We start from the raw sequence: 12,997 nt of genomic DNA, 5'->3' as shown, positions 1-12,997 counted from the left end.
TGATTCTCTCTCCCGCTGCACACTTCGCTAAAACCACGCCCCCCCTGCCACATACCCCCACCGCACGACTCAGGCCGGGGAGCCATCCGTCCTGCAGCCCCCCTCCCCATTTCTGGAGAGGAAGTCGGCCACCACCATCTGAACACCCGGCCTGTGGACCACCTTGAACTTAAAAGGCTGAAGAGCTAGATACCAACGAGTGATCCGCGCGTTGGTATCCTTCATGCGGTGGAGCCACTGCAGCGGAGCGTAGTCCGAACAGAGAGTGAACTCCCGTCCCTGGAGATAATAGCCTGGATACCTTACTTCCAACGCCCAATCGCACACTTCTTTGGGTTTGCCGTGAGCCCCGCTCCCCTCAGTGACCTCAGGACAGCCCTCAGATGCTGCATATGCCGCTGCCAATCATTACTAAATATAATGGTATCATCCAGGTAGGCAGCCGCATATGCAGCATGGGGCCGCAGAATCTTATCCATGAGGCGCTGAAAGGTAGCAGGTGCCCCGAACAAGCCAAACGGAAGGGTAACAAATTGGTGTAATCCAAACGGCGTTGTTAAAGCCGTCTTTTCTCTGGATAATGGAGACAAGGGGATCTGCCAATAGCCCTTTGTTAAGTCCAATGTCAAATAAAAATGAGCCGTGCCTAGCCGATCAAGCAACTCGTCAACCCGCGGCATTGGATACGCGTCGAATTTCGACACAGCATTCACCTTGCGATAATCCACACAGAACCGGACTGAGCCGTCCGTTTTCGGAACTAAAACTATCGGGCTCGCCCAGTTACTGTTGGATTCTTCTATTACCCCCATGTCAAGCATTGCGCCTAATTCAGCCTGAACTACTTTTTTCTTGTGCTCAGGTAAGCGATACAGCCGGCTGTGAACTACCACGCCCGGCTCGGTCTCGATATGGTGCTGAATCAGGTTAGTATGGCCCGGTAGGGGCGAGAAGACGTCGGCAAACTCTGCCTGTAATTTCGTTAAATCAGTGAGTTGGGACGGCAAGAGGTGATCTCCACCTGGAGCCAGGGTGAGGGATTGTGGTTTTATATTCGCCTCTGGTCCGAGATCATCCTCCCCCCCAATCACCGTTGCCAACATCACTGATTCTGCCTCATTCCATTTTTTAAGGAGGTTGAGGTGGTAGATCTGACGGGTCCCGTTCCTATCGGTCCATATTACCTCATAATCGAGAGCTCCGATCTTGCCGTGCGACTTCAAACGGTGGATAGCCGCCCCAATGTGTGGAGTTTTGTTCTCAAGTCCAGCACATACTGAATTCCGTTTTTGCCCTGAGATGGTCCCTCCTCCCAAGTTTCTCTCAGTACGTCGAGCACCCCCCGGGGCTGGCGTCCATAGAGAAGCTCGAAGGGGGAAAACCCTGTGGAGGCTTGTGGGACCTCTCGCACAGCGAATAACAAGGGTTCTAGCCACCTATCCCAATTTTTGGCGTCTTCCAGAACGAACTTACGGATCATGGATTTAAGTGTGCGTTTAAATCGTTCGACCAGGCCGTCGGTTTGTGGGTGATAGACGCTAGATCGAATCGATTTAATGCCCAACAGTCCGTACAGTTCGCGTAGCGTATGTGACATAAACGCCGTGCCCTGATTGGTGAGGATTTCTTTTGGAACCCCCACCCGGGAGATAAGACGAAACAGGGCATCCGCAACACTTTTAGCGGAAATGTTGCGGAGGGCCACCACTTCAGGATATCGTGTTGCATAATCAACTATGACTAATGCAAAGCGATGTCCTCGTGCCGATCGCTCTAATGGCCTGATGAGGTCCATACCAATTCTCTCGAAGGGGGCGTGCATTAAGGGAAGAGGGCGCAAAGGCACTTTTGGGGCGGCCGGTGGGTTCACCAACTGACATTCCGGACAAGACGCGCACCACCTGCGCACGTTGTCATGAATGCCCGGCCAAAAGAAACAGGTCATGAGGCGATTTAGTGTTGCTGCCTGTCCCAAATGGCCCGCCATAAGGTTAGAATGGCTCTTCGGAATTAACAATTGGGTTGTATTCACCTTTGTCTGAGCGTCTTGGTCACTCGATACAACCGGTCTTTTAAAATGGCAAAATACGGATAGGTGAGCGGGAGGGAAGGTTGGAGAGGCTGGCCATCGATGGAGCGGACCTGTTGAAATGCATGCTTTAATGTCTCATCCTGAGACTGCTCCAGAGGAAAGTCTTCACGCTCCGAGAGAATCAGTCTCCCGATTTCGTTCGGTTCCCCTGAAGCAGACCCCAGCGGTCCTGGCTCAGTTTCTCCCACCTGTACCAGCGCGGTCTCCTTCCGTGCCTTACTTCCCCAAGAGGCATCCGCACATAACCACCCCAATAAAACCGTAAACGCGGGCCAATTCGTTCCCAAAATTATCGGATGCCGGAGGTGGGGACTAACCGCCACCTCTACACTATGCTTTTGTCCCCGGAATTGAATAATAATTGGGACCGGAAACGCTGGCGATGTTGCTCGGGTGACTGGCCGACCTGCTGGATGACGGCCCTCTTTAGGTCATTGAAGACCAGGAGGTTCGCCACTGGAAGTTGTTGGGCGGCCACCTGGGCCTCTCCGGAGAGCAGAGGAATGAGGCGCACTGGCCACTGCTCCCGGGGCCACCCGCACGCCTCTGCCAACTTCTCAAAAAGCTCCAGGAAGGCCTCCGGATCGTCCTGGGGTCCCATCTTATGCAGCAGTAGATGCATGGGCGCGGCGGGCGGCCCGGCGGCCTCGGCATGAACCTCCCGATCGATCCAGCTCCGGAACCTCTCGCGGTCCTCCTGCTGGGCCTGGACAATGGCCTGGTAACGCCTCTCCTAATCAGTCCTCAGGTCCAGCAGGGCCTGTTGTTGTTCGCGGTGAAGGACCGGGAGGGAGGTGATGATATCCGCAAGCGGCGTGGCGGCCGGACTTTGCATGGCGGCGGCGACGGTCCTTCTTCCTCCCGGGATTCGGCACCAGTGTAGCAAAGTTCGTGGGAGGGAAGGAAGAGTACAAAGGGGTCGGCTAGACTGCTGACAGGTTTATTAATAACGCAAATAACTCAAAAAGTAACAAACTTTATAAACACCAAATGGCATCTTTTACTCTGACATCAACACAGACGCGTTCGCACAACACTTCCAATTTACTCGTTCCGGTTTCGGTTTCCAGTTCCCGTCAGCAGTCCGTCTCTCTCTTGCTTGCTTCCGTCTCTCCTGGCGTTTTATACTCTCTCCACGCCAATTACTGGAACAAGAAACAGGTGATAATTTTTGCCCAAACCACTCACTTACCGCTCGTCTCCTGATTCTCTCTCCTGCTGCAGACTTCGCTAAACCACGCCCCCCCGCCACAGGATAGTTTAGCCAAAAATTTATTTATTAACCCTCATATCTTTCCAAACCCATAAACTCAAATAAAAAAAATAAAATACTTATTGATTTCAGTGCATCAAGCAAGCTACTGTGTTTACCATATTTTATGAGCTCTATGCAAGTTGAGCAATGTTTATTTATCTATAAAAACCTGCATTAAATCTAGCTGTTCCTCATATAAAGCGATCATGATTCGTCAAAAGCCTTGGGTTGAATTGCCCAATTTATTTCAACTATTTACAACGTAAAAGTATGCATTCTTTAATGCATGAAGATGTTTTCATGCATTCTTTAATGCATGAAAATGTTGGTTGCATAGACTTTCAAAGGACAGACAAAAATGAAGAGAGAACATGACAACTATTTTCATTTGTGTTCCAAAGAGAACTAAAGGTCTAATGGGTTATCAAAAATGTGTATTGTGGGTAAACTCTCCATTAAAGTGGTAGTGAGGGAAATCAAGGGCATTTTGGAAGCAAAATTACACAAACTGAATTTAAAACAAGCTGCAAAACCAGTAACACTGGTGTAAAATGCATTTCAGTTCCACTGAAGTTGAACACTGAATGCAACACTGAAGGAATGAATAACCCTAATGCTAAAAAACTTTACCTATAATTTCTATGATCCTTTCAATACAAATCAGCTTCACGCAAACCCTAGCATTCTGCTTTTATTTTAAAGGTTGACACTGGTAGTGACATGCACGATTTAAAGGTAGAACACAATACAATAATGCGTCTCACAACCATGCTCAGAACCAAGGTACACACACACAGAGAGAGAGAGAGAGAGAGAGAGAGGGAAAGCAAAGTAAAAAGAAAGCCAAAAGGGCAATGATGAAAGAGAGTCAATTAAAAGATCTGAATGCCTTTGAATGCAGAAAAATTGATTTAGATGAAACTGTAATAATAAACATTGGTACTGGGTGTTGATTGATTCTTTTTATTGGGAGGGGGATCTGTTATTGCATTGTGAGATATCAGTTCTCCGTTTCCTTTACACTTTGTGGTTCTCAATGGAGCAGCAGTTCAAAAGACAATTCTATTTGGCTTCCTATTAGAACTGCTCTGAAGCGCTTTTCTGATCGTCCGCTTTTGAATCAGTTTAAAGTGCTCGTGTGTGTTTGTTGGAGATGAAAAACAGTGCTTTGTTCTAAAAGCCTGTTTATTAACTTTTTCAGTGCATTAATAATAGCCAGTCAGATTGTTGTTGTAAGAGTAGTTACAGTCATGGTTTTACCACATCCACATCTTGAAAATATACAGTATATTGTTGACCAATTCAAGTTCATATAGATGCAGTTTCTAGCAAGATGCACTTTTTGAACGCTCTTTTGCACTTAACTTTGCGAGATGTGTTTATTTGACAACAAACAAAAGTTCTAAGTGCCACAAGTTATTCAAGGTGTGAATGCAGCTCAGGGATTCTGCATCCTCTGAACGTTCAAATCTATTTGAAATCACTACGTGCCTCTCATCCTCTCTCTCTTCTTCGCTTTTGAATATAATAGCTATAGTATGCTCTCAAACAAAAGGGCTTTATCACAGACTCCTAATGTCACCCCCACAGCCCCTCTCTCATGGCCACCAACTCCTTCCTCTCTATTCTCATTCATTTATTCCACTGTATGTGGAAATAGGCTGGCCAACAATTAATTTCAGAGTGAATTCAGGCAGGATCTATTACCCCCTCACTGCCTCCATTGCTCTAATGGAAATCTATTTCACTTCTCTTTTGTGTCCAATATAATTTAATGCCCATTTTATTAATGGCCTGAAATAATTATGGAAGGCTTTTGTGATTTTTGAGTATGTTTCATTTAATTGTGCAATAAATGTCTAATCAGGCCTCCCATCTGAAGCCATTATGGCATTAAAATTAACAATTACGCCATGAATGTCTTGGTGAATGCGTCGGGGTCTATAGAAATCGCTGTTGATAACAAGACACACATACATCATTCATGAGAGTTTTTTTTTTTACCCGCTTAGGAAAGTGAGAGATATGGGTATGGGTTGGAGAGAAAAAGAAAGAGAGAAAAGTGGAAGAAGAAAAGGAAGAGAAGAAAGAGGCACAGGCTCTTTATTCCTTTCAAAAGAGGGGATGGCCAAAAGATAGGGCATTCTAAAACTGTCACCCACTCAAGTTCTTTTCTTCGCCGGTCTCTCTCCCTTTTATCTCCCTTTAATTTGCCTCACTCTTTATTTTTTCGAGTGACAGATTTCTCTGGGATTGGAAATATATTAACCGTTAACTTGAGCGATAAAATATCTATCAACTCTTTGTGCCTCTTGCCCAGTCTGCAGTTCTGAGCCGTGTGGCACCCGTTTTGCCTGTGTGGGTGACCAAAGGCAATTAAGAAGACATTGGCCCTCTTTCTGTGACTCTATCCCTTTTTGTCCCACAGTCGCTCTCTCTCAACTCAAATGGGGCAGCTACTCAACGCACCAGCAAGAATTGTTTTCTTAGTTGCCAAGTATTCAAATTTCACGGTTTGGAGGAACTCCATCCGGCAGTAAAAAGCCTTGTTAGTTTCTCCTCGTCACTTCCCAGCTAATATTCTACAATTGGTTTTGGTGAATCTACTTTAATGGCGGCCGGGTTTGTTTCCCGCTCCTGCAGCGATCTGCATGTGGCCTCAAAAGACTGTAGATTGTTTTGAAGTGACTGGTATCTGCCAATCTGGGCAGTGATGGATGCCGCTGGATGCTGAAAGAAGTGTTTGGCTTCTGCATATTCAAACTACTTGCTTATACTGGAAGCCTTACACTCTGAGGGACTTATTGACTGTGCACAACTTGATTAATTTAACAGATAATTAAAAAATAAACAAGTGAGAGCTTGAATGTAAAAAAATAAATGCTTTTACAAATGAAAATGAAAGGGTAACACTGAGAATCCTGACATCTGTTGAGGTGACTGGCATACAAAATAAGCATTGTTAACTTTACATATTATTCTTATTATTTTATATATCAGCTATGAGATTGGTTCGCCTTTGAACTTCGCTGAGCTGAGAGGAAACGCCGTTCCTCACAACCCGCGCAGATTTCATCAATCTAACACTGAATGATATCTATCAGGCCATTACGGTTTGCTTTCTTTAAACTTATCCTCTCAAATTTAATAATCCATTTAACTGATGTGCAAATTAACCTTGGCATTCACACAAAACCACTTTTATAAGTCACACCCCGCACCTTTTCTCCCTTTTTTCATCTCTTCTTCCAGCCAATTTAATTCCAGGCTCCAGATTTCATGGTCAATTTTATTTTGCTCACTCTCAAGGAGTCCGTCATCAATTCTTCACAACTTTTCATGTCCCCCTTTCTCTCCAGATTTGCTGCGAAATTGCCTATTCAGGCCGCTAAATAAGTGTGACCGCTGTAAATTTGCTGCGACGCCCCGCACTTTTGAATATGCATTTGGAGTGCTGACCTCCAGCGGTAATTAGTTTTAGTCTTTGTTTATCCTTTACACAAATCACACGGCCTCCTTTCTTACATCCGTTCATGTGCATCCCTCCTTCTCCTTTCGCTCCGCACAGAACTCAATCTAAACACAGAGGGAAATCTTTGGGTGAGTCTCAAAGAAATCACGAAATTGGCCTCTGCCATCAGATCATGCCAAGCAGTGTATAAGCCATACAGTGATGACATATAGACTTCAAAATCTATATAAATGAACACATCCCAATGAAAGTGCATTGAATGCAAAGAAAACACCCTTAGAAAAAGACTACAATGCTCAATGCAGTGACCCTCATAATAAAAACATCTTCAAAGTAGTCTATGTGACATCAGACGGTCCATTAGAATATTTTGAAGCATCGAAAATACATTTAGGTCCAAAAATAACAAAAACTACGACTTTATTCAGCATTGTCTTCTCTTCCAGGTCTGTTGTTGAGCGCATTCACTGCAGTGTAGTGATATCCGGTTCACGACCGAATCACTCGATGTAACCAGATCTTCTTGAACCAGTTCACCAAATCGAACTGAATCGTTTGAAACGCTTCGCGTCTCAAATAAGCATTAATCCACAAATGACTTAAGCTGTTAACTTTTTTAATGTGGCTGACACTCCCTCTGAGTTAAAACAAACCAATATCCTGGAGTAATTCATGTTCTCAAACAGTACACTGACTGAACTGCTGTGAAGAGAGAACTGAAGATGAACACAGAGCCGAGCCAGATAACGAACATCAGACTGACTCAGTCTCGAGTCAAGAACCGTTTCTGTGCTAGTGTTATGAGCGCGGGTAAACCGAAGGCTTGAATCAAGGGCAATCATCGCCAATGACGTCGAGTGCAAAAGAACCGTTGAACCTTTTTCTTCAACCGGTTTATTGAATCGAACTGTTCGAAAGAACCGGTTCGCGGAAAAGAACCCAACGTCCCATGGTGACTACTGGTGATCCGAAAACTGATGCAACCGGTTCTTGACTCGAGAATGAGTCAATCTGTTGTTCGTTGTCTAGCTTGGCTAGGTGTTCATCTTCAGTTCTCATTGAAAAGAAGACAATGCTGAATAAAGTCGTAGATTTTGCTATTTTTGGACCAAAATGTATTTTCGATGCTTCAACAAATTCTAACTGACCCTCTGATGTCACATGGACTACTTTGATGATGTTTTTATTACCTTTCGGGACATGGACAGTATACCGTACATACATTTTCAATGGAGGGACAGAAAGCTCTCGGACTAAATCTAAAATATCTTTAACTGTGTTCCGAAGATGAACAGAGGTCTTACGGGTTTGGAACGACATTAGGGAGAGTCATTAATGACATAATTTTCCTTTTTGAACTATGCCTTTAAAGACAGAGGGCAGAGGTCCAAGGATGTTCAACCCTGCTCCTGGAACTCCAGTTCTAATCAAACACACCTTAACTAATAAAGGTTTTCAGGATTGCTTGGAAATGTATGCACTTTGCTTTAGGGCTTCATCCAACATTCTTGAGAGTATCTATATCATATAGTGTTTATTGATAAAGCCAGTCAGTGGGTTATTGTATAGTTGAGCTATACAGTAATCTGTCCAGGTATACACTTCATGTGTAGTTGGATATTTGAAGGACTGAAACACGTCAGTTCTGACTTTTAGAGCATGCTCACAATACTGATGCAACTTGTGGTCCAGTTAAAAATTAGACTGTGCATGCTGGATAAAAGCTGAGCTACAATCACTGATCTGCAGTTTTACTTAAAGTCAAACTAAAGGTTTAGATGGGTCAACATCGCCATAGAGTGCCTTTCAAAAATGCTGGTTTTAATTTCCTATTCGCTTTATGTCATGGCATAAATAGTAGACACTCAAGTACTATAGAAACATATTAGCTGAGCTCCCGCACATTTTTTTTTTTTTTTTATAATTATGGGCCATTATTCAAAGTATAACATGGACATATATTACTATTAAATACATATTAGCTGAGCTAGTACGTTTTCATTGCAAAATTAAGATGCTAATTATATTTTCTGAAAGGTATGATGTCCCTTTCCTAAACATGGTTATTTGTTTGCTTTCAAATTATAAATACATGCAATAATTTTTATTTTTATGTAAACCATGTGTTTTTAAAGAAACTCTCTTTTTTTTCTTATTTGGAGAATAATATTTGAACGCAGTTTTTTGATTGCATGTTATTGCCCCCACACCTAGCTATTGAACACACTGGATTATATAGACACGATTTAATTATTATTTAAAATATTATTGTAGAATATCAAGATGACAGGGTGGACCAGCACATGACGGGGTGGACACATGATGCAGTACACACAAAAAATTTATTCAACTTTGAAAAAAATAATATAATAATAATAAATAATAAAATTACATCCTCGGTCACACTGATATGTATTCATTTTATTTTCTTAGCTATATTAATTATGAATGCTATGACAGGGTGAACTTTGGAATAACGACAGGGTGGACATTTTGAGCTTCAATTAGCATATTAGCTTACAACAAACTGTGACTAGATACATTTTTAATCCGGTTGTAGAAAATAATTTGGTATATCTACTTTTTTTGAAAATATTGTATTCTATTCTCTTCTGGCATATTTTATGCCGACAGGGTGGACATGTTAAGCTTTGGCAAAGCAAGTAAGCAAACTCAGACAAAGAAAATTTGTCAATTGAGAAATCACCAACTGACTCACTTCAGCCTTTGAAATTCCCACCACTGAAGAGACAAAAAAAAAAAATCTGTTGTACTGATGTTACTAAAGTAGATGGCCTTTTCTTAAAGGGGGGGATTCTCCAATATGACAGGGTGGACAACAATTCAAGGGACATGGACAAACTATAAAAAAAACAGTAATCTATGTAACAAAACATTAATAGGAGAACAACAACAACAAATATATTTATATAAATATATGACAATATACTATCATTCAAATTTAACGAACAGTGCATGGGACATAGCAAAAAAAACATGCATCCTCTTACACAAAAATAAAATGTATCTAAAGAGCCAAATAATGCTTTTGTTACCATAAATTTTATTAAGATATTGTTATAAAAACTTAGCCTAATATAGCACATCTTTTCATAGTTTTTTTATGTTAAGTTATCATAGCTAATGAGTTATTTATATAAAGGATGCCAGAGATATTGACCAGATGACATTTTAAAAAATCTATTTAGAGTTTATTATTTAGTCTCAAACTAAACTAAAAGCCTAGATCTCTCTGCGAACAGGTAAAACATATTGATCCTGTCTTTGTAAAAGGTGTAAAAATAGCCCATTTGCATTTGAATTCTCACTCACTATGGTATTTTTGTGAAAACAAATTGTTATAAAATAATACTTCATTATTTGACATTCAATCAAAAAATAATAATTTTGCTTTCAAATTTTTCATCATTTCAATTATTTGTTTAAAAAAACTGTTTATTTATTTATTACTTATTTGCACGTTCTTTTATCTTCATGAAATAAAAAATGTTTTCATAAATAAATGTTAAGTTTCTTTTGAATCAAAAGATTGTGATGATGCATCCAAATGTCAGGAGTAAGATTTTTACTTGTAAAGAATAATATATTTTTCTATTTTTAATAAAGACTTTTTTTCTGTTAAGATAGGATTGGAATAATGACTGTTGAAAATTCAGCTTTAAAATTAACAAGAATAAATTACAGTTTAAAGTATATTAAAATACAAAGCACTTATTATTATTTCACAATATTACTGATTTGTTTCCTAAAAAGAAATCCTACTGACTTTTGAATGGTAGTGTACTGTATATTGCAAGTGAACAAGTAAACATTTTTTTTTTAAATAAACCATTTGGATATTCTTAAATGATTTAATTATAATGAAAAGGGATGCTCTTTTCTGTGAATAAAACCAATGAATCCAAAATGGGTTATTTTGGCATCCTTATGCATTCATGTAGGGTGTTTGAAGTATTGTACCTCTAACATTTTGAATGTAATATTAATATTTATTTATAATTAACTGTGTATTACAGAAGCCCTAGAGCACAACATCATGTCCTGTTGCCACAGTCTGTGCAGTTCAGCAATAACACTTAAGTCAAGTTTAACTCTGGGCCAATATATCCAACAACTCATCATCTGCACTACAATCCCCTCCCCTCTTGCTTTCTATAGCATGAAGACCACAGAACACAAAAGACAACAGTATGTGTTTCCTTTTTGGTAAGAATAAGAAGAAGGGATCCCCTGGCTCTGGGATTACCCTATTATAAGGAAGAGATGTTCTTCTAAACACATCCGCACACACATACACATTCTTGCTCTATGGGCCATTTGCTTTCAAACATTTCTTGTCAGCAGGGCTTACCAAAATCTACATAATCCCCTCTCCCATCACAATTAAAGATATCAGTGAACAATGAAATTGTTTCCTCTCTGGCCTGCTTCATCTTCCTTCTGAGGGGTTATGAGTACATGGCAGTTCTCCATTTAGAGGAAGGTGTCTTGCAACAGGATAAGGTGAGAATGGGCAACACTATGGCCAACACAACAAACTTCCTGCCTGAACACGGAGACGTGTACTTCGGGTGATCAGAGGTCTGGTATTGTGTTATACAGAGAATCCAGCACTCGAATAATTCTTCCAACTGTCTGGTAATGATAATTTGCCTGTCACCGCTGTAGTTTAAGCTTCATCTTATCAGTTAGGCTGTCAGATTAGTGATTTGTATCGCGGTGTAGCTCACACTGAGTTCCTGAACAGAGGTCAGATGAATTTAAGGGGAAATGACAAACCATTCCTGCCCGGTAACCTCAGTGATTAGCAGACTGTGAAGTCAAACGACACTGACTGATGACTTGTGACCTTGATAAGGCAAGGGGCGCTAAACCCCACAGGTCTCCTATAAGCTTGCATTTTCTCCAGTTTGGAGCGAACGCAGGCTTAACATATAATTAATGCCTAATAAAGCCCTGATTGTTTGTCAACACTCTTTTTTTTCTCCCCCCTCTTGTTTTCCTGACCTAGTAATCTGCAGTCAGCCTGCAGGCAGTGTGTACTGTGATATCATCTTAAGCTACTTGTTCTAATACCCCGGTCTGGCCGGGCCAATGCTAACTGCTTTCTCATTTACACATACTGATAAATGTGCAGGGTTTAATCTACTGCCAGTTAGGCCTGGTTGAGGACTGTCCACCCCTGGAGTTAGTACTAGTGTCCCACGTTGTATTAGGTGTCTTTAAGTACTATGCACTTGGGTCAAAAAAAAATTATTAGAAAAAACGTACTTATTATGTTCATGTTGTATTGCAACATAAAAGTATTGTCAAGTTTAGGGCCAGGTTTTGTGGTATGGTTGGATTTAAGGGTGTAATTAGAGATTTAATTACAGAAATTAATTATAAATGTAATTACATGCAGGTATTTTTGGTAACACTCTATTTCAAAGTGTCCTTGTTAAATATTACATGTAGATACAATTATAATAACAATAAATTATCCATAATTACATGCAAAAAAAAAAAAACCCTAAACCAAACCCTAATCCTAACCATACAGTAAGTACATGTAGTTAATTAACATAACTCAGTACTTAAATGTATAATTACAACACAACAAGGACACCTTAAAATAAAGTGTACAATTTCTATATATTATGTGAAAACATGTAAGTAAATAAGTGGGTTGCGTTGTATTTTACAGTATGTGCATATACATGTACTTACCTAGAAAGTGCTACGTAATAAGTAACGGTTAAGGTTAGGTTTAGAAGCAGGTTCAGGATTAGTACCTAGTTATTACCAAGTTATTGTAATTTATATAATAAGTACAGTATGTACATGCGGAACAGAACTTTAAAATAAAGTGCTACCAAGTGCATGCTTCCACAAATTATCAAATTTCAATGTTAGTCGGAATGGCAATGCTAATCCTAATTCTGGCATTTCATCTAAATATAGGTTAAGATTTAGGATAAGTTAATCAATGCTGTTTTGAGGTTAACTGATCTAATTTTGTCTCTATAGAAAAAAGTGACCTGTGGCATTCTTATAGTTGTTACTAGTGTTGTCATTATTAAAAATAATAATATTTATCGTAATTCATTCGGTTATTATTTAAAAATAGGAAGACTTTAATGTATATGTCAGACATTTCTGCTATTGAGATCATTCA

The sequence above is a fragment of the Carassius carassius genome, chromosome 17, assembly GCF_963082965.1.
Source record: "Carassius carassius chromosome 17, fCarCar2.1, whole genome shotgun sequence".
Lineage (NCBI taxonomy): Eukaryota > Metazoa > Chordata > Actinopteri > Cypriniformes > Cyprinidae > Carassius > Carassius carassius.
The sequence above is the reverse complement of the archived record's forward strand: the minus strand, read 5'-3'. Positions refer to the sequence as shown.